At 48.6% G+C, this 19855-nt stretch overlaps 7 non-coding genes across 7 annotated transcripts; all 7 read right to left on the reverse strand.

Moving 5' to 3' along the window:
* Positions 1-2408: 2408 nt before the first annotated feature.
* On the reverse strand, positions 2409-2481 carry TRNAR-ACG (transfer RNA arginine (anticodon ACG)). Its single transcript has one exon. It is a non-coding gene; the product is annotated as a tRNA-Arg (tRNA).
* A 312-nt stretch (positions 2482-2793) lies between these two features.
* Positions 2794-2866, reverse strand: TRNAR-ACG (transfer RNA arginine (anticodon ACG)). The gene has a single exon. It is a non-coding gene; the product is annotated as a tRNA-Arg (tRNA).
* A 4526-nt stretch (positions 2867-7392) lies between these two features.
* On the reverse strand, positions 7393-7465 carry TRNAR-ACG (transfer RNA arginine (anticodon ACG)). The gene has a single exon. It is a non-coding gene; the product is annotated as a tRNA-Arg (tRNA).
* Positions 7466-7777: 312 nt separating this feature from the next.
* On the reverse strand, positions 7778-7850 carry TRNAR-ACG (transfer RNA arginine (anticodon ACG)). The gene has a single exon. It is a non-coding gene; the product is annotated as a tRNA-Arg (tRNA).
* A 4900-nt stretch (positions 7851-12750) lies between these two features.
* TRNAR-ACG (transfer RNA arginine (anticodon ACG)) lies at positions 12751-12823 on the reverse strand. Its single transcript has one exon. It is a non-coding gene; the product is annotated as a tRNA-Arg (tRNA).
* A 4526-nt stretch (positions 12824-17349) lies between these two features.
* Positions 17350-17422, reverse strand: TRNAR-ACG (transfer RNA arginine (anticodon ACG)). The gene has a single exon. It is a non-coding gene; the product is annotated as a tRNA-Arg (tRNA).
* A 312-nt stretch (positions 17423-17734) lies between these two features.
* TRNAR-ACG (transfer RNA arginine (anticodon ACG)) lies at positions 17735-17807 on the reverse strand. Its single transcript has one exon. It is a non-coding gene; the product is annotated as a tRNA-Arg (tRNA).
* Between the last annotated feature and the right edge of the window lie 2048 nt (positions 17808-19855).

Here is a 19855-nt window from a genome sequence, read left to right on the forward strand (position 1 = left end):
GGAGGACAAAACAGCGATCTTCCTAGGCCCAGTGACATTGAGAATGCTCAAGTGCAGGGGAGAGGGAGGGAGGAAAGTGCAAGGAGAGGGGCGAGGTGGAACGTGCCTAGGAAGGGATAAAAACAACAACAACTGGTAGCGCAGCCAGCAGGGTGGCAAGTGCGAGGTTTAAAGCGCAGACAAGGGGTGTCTGATAAGTGCAGGTAAGGGCACTGTAGGGTTACAGATACAGACCCAAGTGCAAGGATTGCGTGCAAGGGTTGCCAGGAGGCAGTGCAGGTGTGCGGCTGGGTGGGCAGGGACCTTGGCCCGAAATCAGAGGGTAGCCAGGTGCACGGAGCCGAAGCAGACAGATCAGCAGGGGAGCGGAAGAGCAAAGGCAGAAGCAAAGAGGAAGGTCTTGAGGTGCTTCCGGAACCAGAGATGGTTCTCCTCAAGTTTCAGTGTGGCAGGCAGGCTGTTCCAGAGGGAGGCCCCAGCTGAGGAAAGAGATCTACCCCCAACTCGTTGCTTGGAGAAGCGACCGGCCCTGAGGGAGTTGGAGGTGGATGAGAAAAGAGCTCGAGTGGGAAGGTATTTACGGAGGGAGAGTTGAAGGTATTTTGGACCCAGGCCCCAGTAAGCCTTGTGGACAATGCAGAGGGACTTGAATTTAACCCTTGCAGCCACTGGGAGCAATGAAAAGATTTCAGGGCTGGAGAGATACGATCCCTGGGCTTCAGACCAAGGAAACGTCTTGCAGTCCTGTTCTGGATGAGTTGCAGAGGACAGAGAGAAGAAGCAGGCAGATTTAGAAAGAGGCTGTTGCAGTAGTCTAGCCTAAAGAGAATCAGAGCTCTAGATACAGTAAGCTTCTGGGGGAAGGAGAGGAAAGGAACAATACCTCTGCAAATGTACAGTTGGTAGTTTGGCTTCTTAGAGATGTCAGAGATGTGAGAAGAAAAGGAGAGTGTGGAGTCGAAGATGACCCCAAGGTTCTTAGCCTCAAAGGTGGGAGCAGGAAGAGGGCCAAGGGAGGCCGGCCAGAGAGTGGCAGGAAAGGAGGGTGCAGGTGTGCCGATGAGGAGAATCTCTGCCTAAATGGGATTAAGGCAGAGATCATTGGCGGCAGACCAGTCCTGGATGGCAGACAGACGGTCAGAGATGAGGGAGGGAAGCCTGAAAACAAGCAGAGTGTCATCCGCATAGCACTGAAAGTTGAAGCAGAGAGCTGCAATGCGGTGGGAAATGGGTGCCAGGTATTGGTTGAACAGCCAGGGAGAGAGGTTAGACCCGTGGGGAACACCACAAGTAGAGAATGAGATGGCGAAAAGGAAGGACCCAAGTTGGACCTGGGAGGGCCGATCAGAGTGGAAAGAGGTCATCCAGGCCAGGGCCTGATCAGTGATACCCGGCTTATCGCGGAGACAGTTGAGCAGGATGGCATGGTTGACCGTGTCAAAGGCAGAAGAGAAATCGAGTAGGATGAGGACCCAAAAGGGATGTTAGAGTCATGGTTGGACAGCAGGTCTTCACAGGTGTTCAGGAGAGCAGTTTCCATGCTTCTGACAGCTCTGAAGCCAGGCTGATGGTCATGGAGACAACCAACAGAGTCGGTGTGAAGATTAAGCTGGGAGATGGTCAGCTTTTCCAAGAGTTTGCCCTGGAAAGGAGTGATAGAAACCTGCGAAGTTAGCCGGACCGGAGGGGTCGGCTGTGGAATTTTTGAGAAGAGGGTGCACAAGAGAATGCTTCAGAGTGGAGGGGAAGATTCCACAGGTGATGGAATGGTTACAGAAGTCGGCCAGATTCAGAGCAAGGGTGTCAATGTGGTCCTTGATGGTTTTGGACGAACAGGGAAGAACCTGTTTTGACTGGAATCACACAATCTCCTGGGCTTGCGCCAATCTGGTTTCCAACCAAGCCACGGCACTGAATCGGCCTTATTGGACCTAAAGATTCAACAGGATGATATCAAAGATGCCAAGAAGCAAGCCCTCCTCTTGTTACTGGGCCTGTCTGCAGCCTTCGACCATGTATACATATTGAATAAATCAAAAAGGCAGCCTATGATCGAGCCAGCCAGGAGTCAACCTGGAATTAGTCAAATGTGTTATCCATTGCGCCACTGGACCGCTGCTACAGCGTGAGCAGGAGTCAGCACTTTTGTAACGAAACAGAAGTTTCCTGCTTGAGACACAGTGAGAAACGTACTTCTCATTTTTACAAGGAGAGGTAGAAAAAAACGCTACAAGCCCACAATGAGCAGGTGAGCGAGCGTGTGCCATCATGAGAAACTTAGTTCTCATTTTTCCCAGAGGAGAGGTAGAAAAAACGCACTAACTACGAACAAACAATGTGCTTTTGTGTGCCATGCGTGACAAGGCTCATTTTTAAATACTTTCTAGAACAAAAAGGCAGCATGCGAACGAGCCAGCAAGGAGTCGAACCTGGAATCTTCTGCTCCGTAGGCAGACGCGTTATCCATTGCGCCACTGGCCCTCTGCTGCAGTTACTCTTGGAATCAGCACTTTTGTTACGACGCAGAGGCTCATCATGCGGATTGAGCCATCATGAGCAACTTAGTTCTCATTTTTATAAGGAGAGGTGGTTGAAAACACGCCTACGAACTGACAATGAGCAGGCGTGTGCCATGTGTTAGAGACATCATGAGAAATAACGTAGTTCCCATTTTTTCTCCCGAGTAGAGGTAGAAACACGCTGCAACAGTGACTACAAACACACAATGAGCTTTCGAGTGCCTTGCGTGAGAAGGCTCATTTTTAAATACAGAACAAAAAGGCAGCATTTGAACGAGCCAGCCAGGAGTCGAACCTGGAATCTTCTGCTCCGTAGGCAGACGCGTTATCCATTGCGCCACTGGCCCGCTGCTGCACTGTGAGCTGCATTCAGCACTTTTGTTACGAACCAGAGGCTCAGGTCGGGCTGCCTGAGACATCACGAGAAACTGTGTTCTCATTTTTACAGCGAGAGGTAGGAAAAACGCTACCAACACACAATAAGCAGGCGTGTGACATGTGTTAAAGAAGGCTCATTTTTAAATACTTTATTGAAAACAATACATACAAACATCTGACAAAGAACGCATTTGGCATCAGATACTGCCCGGATTGCAACTCTCTGCACGTATTTTCTGGCGAGTTTTACGGACCAAGCATCTCATTTATTGTACGATAGCACTCACATTTTCATGCGCAAATAACAGATTTAGACTGTTTTCACTTTTTAGTATTGTACCATTTTATGTGCTCGGTGCTCTTCAGTGTTAAATCCGCGGGAGAGGATGATCTGTACCCAGATCAACCCCAAAAGTGCCATACAGATATGAAATAGATAAGGCCTGAGTGATAGGCGTGCCAAGGAGTACTCGACGTGCATGCCACAGAAACGCGAAACATGCAACAAGTGAGAGACATAAAATGGGGTTTTTCACTTTAAGAAAATAACATATAATATATTGAATACAATTTTTTGTTTACTTCTTAAAAGGTGTTTTATTGAGCTGTAGCCTTCCTCTTAGAGAGCAGGACTAAGAAGCCCGGCTGGAGCATTTCAGCACATTTTTATTTCCTTTTGGCGATCGCTGTGTCAGGGTGTTGGGTTGGGGCTCCAAGATTGCCGAACACCAGGCGAGCAGTCTATCATGGGGAACAGTTTAGTATACAACACCGGTGCGATGAAGGCACATGGCCTACTGTGCATTTTAAGCACCACCTATAAGCCGAAACCGTTGCATTGAAGTACAGGTAGGAGGGAGATGACATGTGAAGAGGGACACACGACTTGGTTTTTTTTGGGTTATTTATTTGTTAAATATTGTTGGTTGTTTATCGTCTAATTGACTGCCTTGGGCCATGCTTACCTCTTTGGCCATTCCCACCCACTCCTTGCCCCTCCCACCCAAAACTCAACCCCTGGTATCTATGTTGTTTCTAAGCAGTCTGCTGTGAGTTAATGGCTTAATTGCCGCTGTAAATGGCTACCGGTATAATAACAAAAATCTTACCCAATTCTACCTGTCCTTAACTCACTACCCCACCCCCTCTATTCCCACCTCTCCCCTCTCACCCAATCTACCCTTATCCCCACCCTACTCTACCACCACTGACTATACCCCAAACCACTCTTCACCTACCCCACTCTTCGCTACCCACAATATCCCACACCACTGTAGACCTACCCTACCCACTGCCCCACCCCACTGTACCCCTATCCATCAAACCACTGTAGACTGGCAAGGTGACACGAGGTCCTTTGATCCCAATAGATTTCGCCCAGCTTTTCCATATCTTCAGATCACTACCGAGTTAAGGTACGTGTTTGTTGAGTCTTCAACTTACCCCAGACCTACGCTAGTTGTTCAAGATCAGACAGGCAGTCAAAGTGAACAGGCACGCCTTTGACAGTGTCTCTTCGGATGTAGGTAGATGCACAAAGTATTCTATTCTGAGGTCCATGCATTCTGCCATGTAAGCGCCAAACAGCCCTTTCACGGGAAGACCCTTCAAAAAGTAAAGACTCCGCTTTCTGTATGTTGGCATGTAGCACGTAGCCCATCTTGGCAGATAGCGTACATCACATTGCATCTAGTGGTGGCCCTATGTTGTGATTCTTCACTTGCCAAATCATAGCAGTGCTAAAAGGTCATGGCCAAGAGGCCTCAGCGGCAGGGGATCTGCGTCCAGTGCAAATTGGCACATGCCAAAACGTCCTGAACAATGGAGAAGGCAAAGAAGTTTCATTAGTGGTGTAATGGGAGGATAAATCGTGTTCCAGATGTTGGGGACATCCCTCAGACCTGTTAAGAGCCTCCATCACACCACTAAGGAATTATCCTTGTTTGTTACTGTTTGCAATGAATGATTGAAGGAGTTGCGTATCTTCAGATCTATAGATTCCTGCTATGATATGACATGATATTGTATTTGAATCGTACTCATACACGCGTGTTTCAGAGCGTGACGAGGCAAGGGAGGGGAAGAAGGGAGGACAAAACAGCGATCTTCCTAGGCCCAGTGACATTGAGAATGCTCAAGTGCAGGGGAGAGGGAGGGAGGAAAGTGCAAGGAGAGGGGCGAGGTGGAACGTGCCTAGGAAGGGATAAAAACAACAACAACTGGTAGCGCAGCCAGCAGGGTGGCAAGTGCGAGGTTTAAAGCGCAGACAAGGGGTGTCTGATAAGTGCAGGTAAGGGCACTGTAGGGTTACAGATACAGACCCAAGTGCAAGGATTGCGTGCAAGGGTTGCCAGGAGGCAGTGCAGGTGTGCGGCTGGGTGGGCAGGGACCTTGGCCCGAAATCAGAGGGTAGCCAGGTGCACGGAGCCGAAGCAGACAGATCAGCAGGGGAGCGGAAGAGCAAAGGCAGAAGCAAAGAGGAAGGTCTTGAGGTGCTTCCGGAACCAGAGATGGTTCTCCTCAAGTTTCAGTGTGGCAGGCAGGCTGTTCCAGAGGGAGGCCCCAGCTGAGGAAAGAGATCTACCCCCAACTCGTTGCTTGGAGAAGCGACCGGCCCTGAGGGAGTTGGAGGTGGAGGAGAAAAGAGCTCGAGTGGGAAGGTATTTACGGAGGGAGAGTTGAAGGTATTTTGGACCCAGGCCCCAGTAAGCCTTGTGGACAATGCAGAGGGACTTGAATTTAACCCTTGCAGCCACTGGGAGCAATGAAAAGATTTCAGGGCTGGAGAGATACGATCCCTGGGCTTCAGACCAAGGAAACGTCTTGCAGTCCTGTTCTGGATGAGTTGCAGAGGACAGAGAGAAGAAGCAGGCAGATTTAGAAAGAGGCTGTTGCAGTAGTCTAGCCTAGAGAGAATCAGAGCTCTAGATACAGTAAGCTTCTGGTGGAAGGAGAGGAAAGGAACAATACCTCTGCAAATGTACAGTTGGTAGTTTGACTTCTTAGAGATGTCAGAGATGTGAGAAGAAAAGGAGAGTGTGGAGTCGAAGATGACCCCAAGGTTCTTAGCCTCAAAGGTGGGAGCAGGAAGAGGGCCAAGGGAGGCCGGCCAGAGAGTGGCAGGAAAGGAGGGTGCAGGTGTGCCGATGAGGAGAATCTCTGCCTAAATGGGATTAAGGCAGAGATCATTGGCGGCAGACCAGTCCTGGATGGCAGACAGACGGTCAGAGATGAGGGAGGGAAGCCTGAAAACAAGCAGAGTGTCATCCGCATAGCACTGAAAGTTGAAGCAGAGAGCTGCAATGCGGTGGGAAATGGGTGCCAGGTATTGGTTGAACAGCCAGGGAGAGAGGTTAGACCCGTGGGGAACACCACAAGTAGAGAATGAGATGGCGAAAAGGAAGGACCCAAGTTGGACCTGGGAGGGCCGATCAGAGTGGAAAGAGGTCATCCAGGCCAGGGCCTGATCAGTGATACCCGGCTTATCACGGAGACAGTTGAGCAGGATGGCATGGTTGACCGTGTCAAAGGCAGAAGAGAAATCGAGTAGGATGAGGACCCAAAAGGGATGTTAGAGTCATGGTTGGACAGCAGGTCTTCACAGGTGTTCAGGAGAGCAGTTTCCATGCTTCTGACAGCTCTGAAGCCAGGCTGATGGTCATGGAGACAACCAACAGAGTCGGTGTGAAGATTAAGCTGGGAGATGGTCAGCTTTTCCAAGAGTTTGCCCTGGAAAGGAGTGATAGAAACCTGCGAAGTTAGCCGGGCCGGAGGGGTCGGCTGTGGAATTTTTGAGAAGAGGGTGCACAAGAGAATGCTTCAGAGTGGAGGGGAAGATTCCACAGGTGATGGAATGGTTACAGAAGTCGGCCAGATTCAGAGCAAGGGTGTCAATGTGGTCCTTGATGGTTTTGGACGAACAGGGAAGAACCTGTTTTGACTGGAATCACACAATCTCCTGGGCTTGCGCCAATCTGGTTTCCAACCAAGCCACGGCACTGAATCGGCCGTACTGGACCTAAAGATTCAACAGGATGATATCAAAGATGCCAAGAAGCAAGCCCTCCTCTTGTTACTGGGCCTGTCTGCAGCCTTCGACCATGTATACATATTGAATAAATCAAAAAGGCAGCCTATGATCGAGCCAGCCAGGAGTCAACCTGGAATTAGTCAAATGTGTTATCCATTGCGCCACTGGACCGCTGCTACAGCGTGAGCAGGAGTCAGCACTTTTGTAACGAAACAGAAGTTTCCTGCTTGAGACACAGTGAGAAACGTACTTCTCATTTTTACAAGGAGAGGTAGAAAAAAACGCTACAAGCCCACAATGAGCAGGTGAGCGAGCGTGTGCCATCATGAGAAACTTAGTTCTCATTTTTCCCAGAGGAGAGGTAGAAAAAACGCACTAACTACGAACAAACAATGTGCTTTTGTGTGCCATGCGTGACAAGGCTCATTTTTAAATACTTTCTAGAACAAAAAGGCAGCATGCGAACGAGCCAGCCAGGAGTCGAACCTGGAATCTTCTGCTCCGTAGGCAGACGCGTTATCCATTGCGCCACTGGCCCTCTGCTGCAGTGACTCTTGGAATCAGCACTTTTGTTACGACGCAGAGGCTCATCATGCGGATTGAGCCATCATGAGCAACTTAGTTCTCATTTTTATAAGGAGAGGTGGTTGAAAACACGCCTACGAACTGACAATGAGCAGGCGTGTGCCATGTGTTAGAGACATCATGAGAAATAACGTAGTTCCCATTTTTTCTCCCGAGTAGAGGTAGAAACACGCTGCAACAGTGACTACAAACACACAATGAGCTTTCGAGTGCCTTGCGTGAGAAGGCTCATTTTAAAATACAGAACAAAAAGGCAGCATTTGAACGAGCCAGCCAGGAGTCGAACCTGGAATCTTCGGCTCCGTAGGCAGACGCGTTATCCATTGCGCCACTGGCCCGCTGCTGCACTGTGAGCTGCATTCAGCACTTTTGTTACGAACCAGAGGCTCAGGTCGGGCTGCCTGAGACATCACGAGAAACTTTGTTCTCATTTTTACAGCGAGAGGTAGGAAAAACGCTACCAACACACAATAAGCAGGCGTGTGACATGTGTTAAAGAAGGCTCATTTTTAAATACTTTATTGAAAACAATACATACACACAAAGAACGCATTTGGCATCAGATACTGCCCGGATTGCAACTCTCTGCACGTATTTTCTGGCGAGTTCTACGGACCAAGCATCTCATTTATTGTACGATAGCACTCACATTTTTATGCGCAAATAACAGATTTAGACTGTTTTCACTTTTTAGTATTGTACCATTTTATGTGCTCGGTGCTCTTCAGTGTTAAATCCGCGGGAGAGGATGATCTGTACCCAGATCAACCCCAAAAGTGCCATACAGATATGAAACAGGTAAGGCCTGAGTGATAGGCGTGCCAAGGAATACTCGACGTGCATGCCACAGAAACGCGAAACATGCAACAAGTGAGAGACATAAAATGGGGTTTTTCACTTTAAGAAAATAACATATAATATATTGAATACAATTTTTTGTTTACTTCTTAAAAGGTGTTTTATTGAGCTGTAGCCTTCCTCTTAGAGAGCAGGACTAAGAAGCCCGGCTGGAGCATTTCAGCACATTTTTATTTCCTTTTGGCGATCGCTGTGTCAGGGTGTTGGGTTGGGGCTCCAAGATTGCCGAACACCAGGCGAGCAGTCTATCATGGGGAACAGTTTAGTATACAACACCGGTGCGATGAAGGCACATGGCCTACTGTGCATTTTAAGCACCACCTATAAGCCGAAACCGTTGCATTGAAGTACAGGTAGGAGGGAGATGACATGTGAAGAGGGACACACGACTTGTTTTTTTTTGGGTTATTTATTTGTTAAATATTGTTGGTTGTTTATCGTCTAATTGACTGCCTTGGGCCATGCTTACCTCTTTGGCCATTCCCACCCACTCCTTGCCCCTCCCACCCAAAACTCAACCCCTGGTATCTATGTTGTTTCTAAGCAGTCTGCTGTGAGTTAATGGCTTAATTGCCGCTGTAAATGGCTACCGGTATAATAACAAAAATCTTACCCAATTCTACCTGACCTTAACTCACTACCCCACCCCCTCTATTCCCACCTCTCCCCTCTCACCCAATCTACCCTTATCCCCACCCTACTCTACCACCACTGACTATACCCCAAACCACTCTACACCTACCCCACTCTTCGCTACCCACAATATCCCACACCACTGTACACCTACCCTACCCACTGCCCCACCCCACTGTACCCCTATCCATCAAACCACTGTAGACTGGCAAGGTGACACGAGGTCCTTTGATCCCAATAGATTTCGCCCAGCCTTTCCATATCTTCATATCACTACCGAGTTAAGGTACGTGTTTGTTGAGTCTTCAACTTACCCCAGACCTACGCTAGTTGTTCAAGATCAGACAGGCAGTCAAAGTGAACAGGCACGCCTTTGACAGTGTCTCTTCGGATGTAGGTAGATGCACAATGTATTCTATTCTGAGGTCCATGCATTCTGCCATGTAAGCGCCAAACAGCCCTTTCACAGGAAGACCCTTCAAAAAGTAAAGACTCCGCTTTCTGTATGTTGGCATGTAGCACGTAGCCCATCTTGGCAGATAGCGTACATCACATTGCATCTAGTGGTGGCCCTATGTTGTGATTCTTCACTTGCCAAATCATAGCAGTGCTAAAAGGTCATGGCCAAGAGGCCTCAGCGGCAGGGGATCTGCGTCCAGTGCAAATTGGCACATGCCAAAACGTCCTGAACAATGGAGAAGGCAAAGAAGTTTCATTAGTGGTGTAATGGGAGGATAAATCGTGTTCCAGATGTTGGGGACATCCCTCAGACCTGTTAAGGGCCTCCATCACACCACTGAGGAATTATCCTTGTTTGTTACTGTTTGCAATGAATGATTGAAGGAGTTGCGTATCTTCAGATCTATAGATTCCTGCTATGATATGACATGATATTGTATTTGAATCGTACTCATACACGCGTGTTTCAGAGCGTGACGAGGCAAGGGAGGGGAAGAAGGGAGGACAAAACAGCGATCTTCCTAGGCCCAGTGACATTGAGAATGCTCAAGTGCAGGGGAGAGGGAGGGAGGAAAGTGCAAGGAGAGGGGCGAGGTGGAACGTGCCGAGGAAGGGATAAAAACAACAACAACTGGTAGCGCAGCCAGCAGGGTGGCAAGTGCGAGGTTTAAAGCGCAGACAAGGGGTGTCTGATAAGTGCAGGTAAGGGCACTGTAGGGTTACAGATACAGACCCAAGTGCAAGGATTGCGTGCAAGGGTTGCCAGGAGGCAGTGCAGGTGTGCGGCTGGGTGGGCAGGGACCTTGGCCCGAAATCAGAGGGTAGCCAGGTGCACGGAGCCGAAGCAGACAGATCAGCAGGGGAGCGGAAGAGCAAAGGCAGAAGCAAAGAGGAAGGTCTTGAGGTGCTTCCAGAACCAGAGATGGTTCTCCTCAAGTTTCAGTGTGGCAGGCAGGCTGTTCCAGAGGGAGGCCCCAGCTGAGGAAAGAGATCTACCCCCAACTCGTTGCTTGGAGAAGCGACCGGCCCTGAGGGAGTTGGAGGTGGAGGAGAAAAGAGCTCGAGTGGGAAGGTATTTACGGAGGGAGAGTTGAAGGTATTTTGGACCCAGGCCCCAGTAAGCCTTGTGGACAATGCAGAGGGACTTGAATTTAACCCTTGCAGCCACTGGGAGCAATGAAAAGATTTCAGGGCTGGAGAGATACGATCCCTGGGCTTCAGACCAAGGAAACGTCTTGCAGTCCTGTTCTGGATGAGTTGCAGAGGACAGAGAGAAGAAGCAGGCAGATTTAGAAAGAGGCTGTTGCAGTAGTCTAGCCTAGAGAGAATCAGAGCTCTAGATACAGTAAGCTTCTGGGGGAAGGAGAGGAAAGGAACAATACCTCTGCAAATGTACAGTTGGTAGTTTGACTTCTTAGAGATGTCAGAGATGTGAGAAGAAAAGGAGAGTGTGGAGTCGAAGATGACCCCAAGGTTCTTAGCCTCAAAGGTGGGAGCAGGAAGAGGGCCAAGGGAGGCCGGCCAGAGAGTGGCAGGAAAGGAGGGTGCAGGTGTGCCGATGAGGAGAATCTCTGCCTAAATGGGATTAAGGCAGAGATCATTGGCGGCAGACCAGTCCTGGATGGCAGACAGACGGTCAGAGATGAGGGAGGGAAGCCTGAAAACAAGCAGAGTGTCATCCGCATAGCACTGAAAGTTGAAGCAGAGAGCTGCAATGCGGTGGGAAATGGGTGCCAGGTATTGGTTGAACAGCCAGGGAGAGAGGTTAGACCCGTGGGGAACACCACAAGTAGAGAATGAGATGGCGAAAAGGAAGGACCCAAGTTGGACCTGGGAGGGCCGATCAGAGTGGAAAGAGGTCATCCAGGCCAGGGCCTGATCAGTGATACCCGGCTTATCACGGAGACAGTTGAGCAGGATGGCATGGTTGACCGTGTCAAAGGCAGAAGAGAAATCGAGTAGGATGAGGACCCAAAAGGGATGTTAGAGTCATGGTTGGACAGCAGGTCTTCACAGGTGTTCAGGAGAGCAGTTTCCATGCTTCTGACAGCTCTGAAGCCAGGCTGATGGTCATGGAGACAACCAACAGAGTCGGTGTGAAGATTAAGCTGGGAGATGGTCAGCTTTTCCAAGAGTTTGCCCTGGAAAGGAGTGATAGAAACCTGCGAAGTTAGCCGGGCCGGAGGGGTCGGCTGTGGAATTTTTGAGAAGAGGGTGCACAAGAGAATGCTTCAGAGTGGAGGGGAAGATTCCACAGGTGATGGAATGGTTACAGAAGTCGGCCAGATTCAGAGCAAGGGTGTCAATGTGGTCCTTGATGGTTTTGGACGAACAGGGAAGAACCTGTTTTGACTGGAATCACACAATCTCCTGGGCTTGCGCCAATCTGGTTTCCAACCAAGCCACGGCACTGAATCGGCCTTATAGGACCTAAAGATTCAACAGGATGATATCAAAGATGCCAAGAAGCAAGCCCTCCTCTTGTTACTGGGCCTGTCTGCAGCCTTCGACCATGTATACATATTGAATAAATCAAAAAGGCAGCCTATGATCGAGCCAGCCAGGAGTCAACCTGGAATTAGTCAAATGTGTTATCCATTGCGCCACTGGACCGCTGCTACAGCGTGAGCAGGAGTCAGCACTTTTGTAACGAAACAGAAGTTTCCTGCTTGAGACACAGTGAGAAACGTACTTCTCATTTTTACAAGGAGAGGTAGAAAAAAACGCTACAAGCCCACAATGAGCAGGTGAGCGAGCGTGTGCCATCATGAGAAACTTAGTTCTCATTTTTCCCAGAGGAGAGGTAGAAAAAACGCACTAACTACGAACAAACAATGTGCTTTTGTGTGCCATGCGTGACAAGGCTCATTTTTAAATACTTTCTAGAACAAAAAGGCAGCATGCGAACGAGCCAGCAGTCGAACCTGGAATCTTCTGCTCCGTAGGCAGACGCGTTATCCATTGCGCCACTGGCCCTCTGCTGCAGTGACTCTTGGAATCAGCACTTTTGTTACGACGCAGAGGCTCATCATGCGGATTGAGCCATCATGAGCAACTTAGTTCTCATTTTTATAAGGAGAGGTGGTTGAAAACACGCCTACGAACTGACAATGAGCAGGCGTGTGCCATGTGTTAGAGACATCATGAGAAATAACGTAGTTCCCATTTTTTCTCCCGAGTAGAGGTAGAAACACGCTGCAACAGTGACTACAAACACACAATGAGCTTTCGAGTGCCTTGCGTGAGAAGGCTCATTTTTAAATACAGAACAAAAAGGCAGCATTTGAACGAGCCAGCCAGGAGTCGAACCTGGAATCTTCTGCTCCGTAGGCAGACGCGTTATCCATTGCGCCACTGGCCCGCTGCTGCACTGTGAGCTGCATTCAGCACTTTTGTTACGAACCAGAGGCTCAGGTCGGGCTGCCTGAGACATCACGAGAAACTTTGTTCTCATTTTTACAGCGAGAGGTAGGAAAAACGCTACCAACACACAATAAGCAGGCGTGTGACATGTGTTAAAGAAGGCTCATTTTTAAATACTTTATTGAAAACAATACATACAAACATCTGACAAAGAACGCATTTGGCATCAGATACTGCCCGGATTGCAACTCTCTGCACGTATTTTCTGGCGAGTTTTACGGACCAAGCATCTCATTTATTGTACGATAGCACTCACATTTTCATGCGCAAATAACAGATTTAGACTGTTTTCACTTTTTAGTATTGTACCATTTTATGTGCTCGGTGCTCTTCAGTGTTAAATCCGCGGGAGAGGATGATCTGTACCCAGATCAACCCCAAAAGTGCCATACAGATATGAAACAGATAAGGCCTGAGTGATAGGCGTGCCAAGGAGTACTCGACGTGCATGCCACAGAAACGCGAAACATGCAACAAGTGAGAGACATAAAATGGGGTTTTTCACTTTAAGAAAATAACATATAATATATTGAATACAATTTTTTGTTTACTTCTTAAAAGGTGTTTTATTGAGCTGTAGCCTTCCTCTTAGAGAGCAGGACTAAGAAGCCCGGCTGGAGCATTTCAGCACATTTTTATTTCCTTTTGGCGATCGCTGTGTCAGGGTGTTGGGTTGGGGCTCCAAGATTGCCGAACACCAGGCGAGCAGTCTATCATGGGGAACAGTTTAGTATACAACACCGGTGCGATGAAGGCACATGGCCTACTGTGCATTTTAAGCACCACCTATAAGCCGAAACCGTTGCATTGAAGTACAGGTAGGAGGGAGATGACATGTGAAGAGGGACACACGACTTGTTTTTTTTTGGGTTATTTATTTGTTAAATATTGTTGGTTGTTTATCGTCTAATTGACTGCCTTGGGCCATGCTTACCTCTTTGGCCATTCCCACCCACTCCTTGCCCCTCCCACCCAAAACTCAACCCCTGGTATCTATGTTGTTTCTAAGCAGTCTGCTGTGAGTTAATGGCTTAATTGCCGCTGTAAATGGCTACCGGTATAATAACAAAAATCTTACCCAATTCTACCTGTCCTTAACTCACTACCCCACCCCCTCTATTCCCACCTCTCCCCTCTCACCCAATCTACCCTTATCCCCACCCTACTCTACCACCACTGACTATACCCCAAACCACTCTACACCTACCCCACTCTTCGCTACCCACAATATCCCACACCACTGTACACCTACCCTACCCACTGCCCCACCCCACTGTACCCCTATCCATCAAACCACTGTAGACTGGCAAGGTGACACGAGGTCCTTTGATCCCAATAGATTTCGCCCAGCCTTTCCATATCTTCAGATCACTACCGAGTTAAGGTACGTGTTTGTTGAGTCTTCAACTTACCCCAGACCTACGCTAGTTGTTCAAGATCAGACAGGCAGTCAAAGTGAACAGGCACGCCTTTGACAGTGTCTCTTCGGATGTAGGTAGATGCACAAAGTATTCTATTCTGAGGTCCATGCATTCTGCCATGTAAGCGCCAAACAGCCCTTTCACGGGAAGACCCTTCAAAAAGTAAAGACTCCGCTTTCTGTATGTTGGCATGTAGCACGTAGCCCATCTTGGCAGATAGCGTACATCACATTGCATCTAGTGGTGGCCCCATGTTGTGATTCTTCACTTGCCAAATCATAGCAGTGCTAAAAGGTCATGGCCAAGAGGCCTCAGCGGCAGGGGATCTGCGTCCAGTGCAAATTGGCACATGCCAAAACGTCCTGAACAATGGAGAAGGCAAAGAAGTTTCATTAGTGGTGTAATGGGAGGATAAATCGTGTTCCAGATGTTGGGGACATCCCTCAGACCTGTTAAGGGCCTCCATCACACCACTGAGGAATCATCCTTGTTTGTTACTGTTTGCAATGAATGATTGAAGGAGTTGCGTATCTTCAGATCTATAGATTCCTGCTATGATATGACATGATATTGTATTTGAATCGTACTCATACACGCGTGTTTCAGAGCGTGACGAGGCAAGGGAGGGGAAGAAGGGAGGACAAAACAGCGATCTTCCTAGGCCCAGTGACATTGAGAATGCTCAAGTGCAGGGGAGAGGGAGGGAGGAAAGTGCAAGGAGAGGGGCGAGGTGGAACGTGCCGAGGAAGGGATAAAAACAACAACAACTGGTAGCGCAGCCAGCAGGGTGGCAAGTGCGAGGTTTAAAGCGCAGACAAGGGGTGTCTGATAAGTGCAGGTAAGGGCACTGTAGGGTTACAGATACAGACCCAAGTGCAAGGATTGCGTGCAAGGGTTGCCAGGAGGCAGTGCAGGTGTGCGGCTGGGTGGGCAGGGACCTTGGCCCGAAATCAGAGGGTAGCCAGGTGCACGGAGCCGAAGCAGACAGATCAGCAGGGGAGCGGAAGAGCAAAGGCAGAAGCAAAGAGGAAGGTCTTGAGGTGCTTCCGGAACCAGAGATGGTTCTCCTCAAGTTTCAGTGTGGCAGGCAGGCTGTTCCAGAGGGAGGCCCCAGCTGAGGAAAGAGATCTACCCCCAACTCGTTGCTTGGAGAAGCGACCGGCCCTGAGGGAGTTGGAGGTGGAGGAGAAAAGAGCTCGAGTGGGAAGGTATTTACGGAGGGAGAGTTGAAGGTATTTTGGACCCAGGCCCCAGTAAGCCTTGTGGACAATGCAGAGGGACTTGAATTTAACCCTTGCAGCCACTGGGAGCAATGAAAAGATTTCAGGGCTGGAGAGATACGATCCCTGGGCTTCAGACCAAGGAAACGTCTTGCAGTCCTGTTCTGGATGAGTTGCAGAGGACAGAGAGAAGAAGCAGGCAGATTTAGAAAGAGGCTGTTGCAGTAGTCTAGCCTAGAGAGAATCAGAGCTCTAGATACAGTAAGCTTCTGGGGGAAGGAGAGGAAAGGAACAATACCTCTGCAAATGTACAGTTGGTAGTTTGACTTCTTAGAGATGTCAGAGATGTGAGAAGAAAAGGAGAGTGTGGAGTCGAAGATGACCCCAAGGTTCTTAGCCTCAAAGGTGGGAGCAGGAAGAGGGCCAAGGGAGGCCGGCCAGAGAGTGGCAGGAAAGGAGGGTGCAGGTGTGCCGATGAGGAGAATCTCTGCCTAAATGGGATTAAGGCAGAGATCATTGGCGGCAGACCAGTCCTGGATGGCAGACAGACGGTCAGAGATGAGGGAGGGAAGCCTGAAAACAAGCAGAGTGTCATCCGCATAGCACTGAAAGTTGAAGCAGAGAGCTGCAATGCGGTGGGAAATGGGTGCCAGGTATTGGTTGAACAGCCAGGGAGAGAGGTTAGACCCGTGGGGAACACCACAAGTAGAGAATGAGATGGCGAAAAGGAAGGACCCAAGTTGGACCTGGGAGGGCCGATCAGAGTGGAAAGAGGTCATCCAGGCCAGGGCCTGATCAGTGATACCCGGCTTATCACGGAGACAGTTGAGCAGGATGGCATGGTTGACCATGTCAAAGGCAGAAGAGAAATCGAGTAGGATGAGGACCCAAAAGGGATGTTAGAGTCATGGTTGGACAGCAGGTCTTCACAGGTGTTCAGGAGAGCAGTTTCCATGCTTCTGACAGCTCTGAAGCCAGGCTGATGGTCATGGAGACAACCAACAGAGTCGGTGTGAAGATTAAGCTGGGAGATGGTCAGCTTTTCCAAGAGTTTGCCCTGGAAAGGAGTGATAGAAACCTGCGAAGTTAGCCGGGCCGGAGGGGTCGGCTGTGGAATTTTTGAGAAGAGGGTGCACAAGAGAATGCTTCAGAGTGGAGGGGAAGATTCCACAGGTGATGGAATGGTTACAGAAGTCGGCCAGATTCAGAGCAAGGGTGTCAATGTGGTCCTTGATGGTTTTGGACGAACAGGGAAGAACCTGTTTTGACTGGAATCACACAATCTCCTGGGCTTGCGCCAATCTGGTTTCCAACCAAGCCACGGCACTGAATCGGCCTTATAGGACCTAAAGATTCAACAGGATGATATCAAAGATGCCAAGAAGCAAGCCCTCCTCTTGTTACTGGGCCTGTCTGCAGCCTTCGACCATGTATACATATTGAATAAATCAAAAAGGCAGCCTATGATCGAGCCAGCCAGGAGTCAACCTGGAATTAGTCAAATGTGTTATCCATTGCGCCACTGGACCGCTGCTACAGCGTGAGCAGGAGTCAGCACTTTTGTAACGAAACAGAAGTTTCCTGCTTGAGACACAGTGAGAAACGTACTTCTCATTTTTACAAGGAGAGGTAGAAAAAAACGCTACAAGCCCACAATGAGCAGGTGAGCGAGCGTGTGCCATCATGAGAAACTTAGTTCTCATTTTTCCCAGAGGAGAGGTAGAAAAAACGCACTAACTACGAACAAACAATGTGCTTTTGTGTGCCATGCGTGACAAGGCTCATTTTTAAATACTTTCTAGAACAAAAAGGCAGCATGCGAACGAGCCAGCCAGGAGTCGAACCTGGAATCTTCTGCTCCGTAGGCAGACGCGTTATCCATTGCGCCACTGGCCCTCTGCTGCAGTTACTCTTGGAATCAGCACTTTTGTTACGACGCAGAGGCTCATCATGCGGATTGAGCCATCATGAGCAACTTAGTTCTCATTTTTATAAGGAGAGGTGGTTGAAAACACGCCTACGAACTGACAATGAGCAGGCGTGTGCCATGTGTTAGAGACATCATGAGAAATAACGTAGTTCCCATTTTTTCTCCCGAGTAGAGGTATAAACACGCTGCAACAGTGACTACAAACACACAATGAGCTTTCGAGTGCCTTGCGTGAGAAGGCTCATTTTTAAATACAGAACAAAAAGGCAGCATTTGAACGAGCCAGCCAGGAGTCGAACCTGGAATCTTCTGCTCCGTAGGCAGACGCGTTATCCATTGCGCCACTGGCCCGCTGCTGCACTGTGTGCTGCATTCAGCACTTTTGTTACGAACCAGAGGCTCAGGTCGGGCTGCCTGAGACATCACGAGAAACTTTGTTCTCATTTTTACAGCGAGAGGTAGGAAAAACGCTACCAACACACAATAAGCAGGCGTGTGACATGTGTTAAAGAAGGCTCATTTTTAAATACTTTATTGAAAACAATACATACAAACATCTGACAAAGAACGCATTTGGCATCAGATACTGCCCGGATTGCAACTCTCTGCACGTATTTTCTGGCGAGTTTTACGGACCAAGCATCTCATTTATTGTACGATAGCACTCACATTTTCATGCGCAAATAACAGATTTAGACTGTTTTCACTTTTTAGTATTGTACCATTTTATGTGCTCGGTGCTCTTCAGTGTTAAATCCGCGGGAGAGGATGATCTGTACCCAGATCAACCCCAAAAGTGCCATACAGATATGAAACAGATAAGGCCTGAGTGATAGGCGTGCCAAGGAGTACTCGACGTGCATGCCACAGAAACGCGAAACATGCAACAAGTGAGAGACATAAAATGGGGTTTTTCACTTTAAGAAAATAACATATAATATATTGAATACAATTTTTTGTTTACTTCTTAAAAGGTGTTTTATTGAGCTGTAGCCTTCCTCTTAGAGAGCAGGACTAAGAAGCCCGGCTGGAGCATTTCAGCACATTTTTATTTCCTTTTGGCGATCGCTGTGTCAGGGTGTTGGGTTGGGGCTCCAAGATTGCCGAACACCAGGCGAGCAGTCTATCATGGGGAACAGTTTAGTATACAACACCGGTGCGATGAAGGCACATGGCCTACTGTGCATTTTAAGCACCACCTATAAGCCGAAACCGTTGCATTGAAGTACAGGTAGGAGGGAGATGACATGTGAAGAGGGACACACGACTTGTTTTTTTTTGGGTTATTTATTTGTTAAATATTGTTGGTTGTTTATCGTCTAATTGACTGCCTTGGGCCATGCTTACCTCTTTGGCCATTCCCACCCACTCCTTGCCCCTCCCACCCAAAACTCAACCCCTGGTATCTATGTTGTTTCTAAGCAGTCTGCTGTGAGTTAATGGCTTAATTGCCGCTGTAAATGGCTACCGGTATAATAACAAAAATCTTACCCAATTCTACCTGTCCTTAACTCACTACCCCACCCCCTCTATTCCCACCTCTCCCCTCTCACCCAATCTACCCTTATCCCCACCCTACTCTACCACCACTGACTATACCCCAAACCACTCTACACCTACCCCACTCTTCGCTACCCACAATATCCCACACCACTGTACACCTACCCTACCCACTGCCCCACCCCACTGTACCCCTATCCATCAAACCACTGTAGACTGGCAAGGTGACACGAGGTCCTTTGATCCCAATAGATTTCGCCCAGCCTTTCCATATCTTCAGATCACTACCGAGTTAAGGTACGTGTTTGTTGAGTCTTCAACTTACCCCAGACCTACGCTAGTTGTTCAAGATCAGACAGGCAGTCAAAGTGAACAGGCACGCCTTTGACAGTGTCTCTTCGGATGTAGGTAGATGCACAAAGTATTCTATTCTGAGGTCCATGCATTCTGCCATGTAAGCGCCAAACAGCCCTTTCACGGGAAGACCCTTCAAAAAGTAAAGACTCCGCTTTCTGTATGTTGGCATGTAGCACGTAGCCCATCTTGGCAGATAGCGTACATCACATTGCATCTAGTGGTGGCCCCATGTTGTGATTCTTCACTTGCCAAATCATAGCAGTGCTAAAACGTCATGGCCAAGAGGCCTCAGCGGCAGGGGATCTGCGTCCAGTGCAAATTGGCACATGCCAAAACGTCCTGAACAATGGAGAAGGCAAAGAAGTTTCATTAGTGGTGTAATGGGAGGATAAATCGTGTTCCAGATGTTGGGGACATCCCTCAGACCTGTTAAGGGCCTCCATCACACCACTGAGGAATCATCCTTGTTTGTTACTGTTTGCAATGAATGATTGAAGGAGTTGCGTATCTTCAGATCTATAGATTCCTGCTATGATATGACA

The sequence above is a fragment of the Ambystoma mexicanum genome, chromosome 13 (genome assembly GCF_040938575.1).
Source record: "Ambystoma mexicanum isolate Mex_15411 chromosome 13, UKY_AmexF1_1, whole genome shotgun sequence".
Lineage (NCBI taxonomy): Eukaryota > Metazoa > Chordata > Amphibia > Caudata > Ambystomatidae > Ambystoma > Ambystoma mexicanum.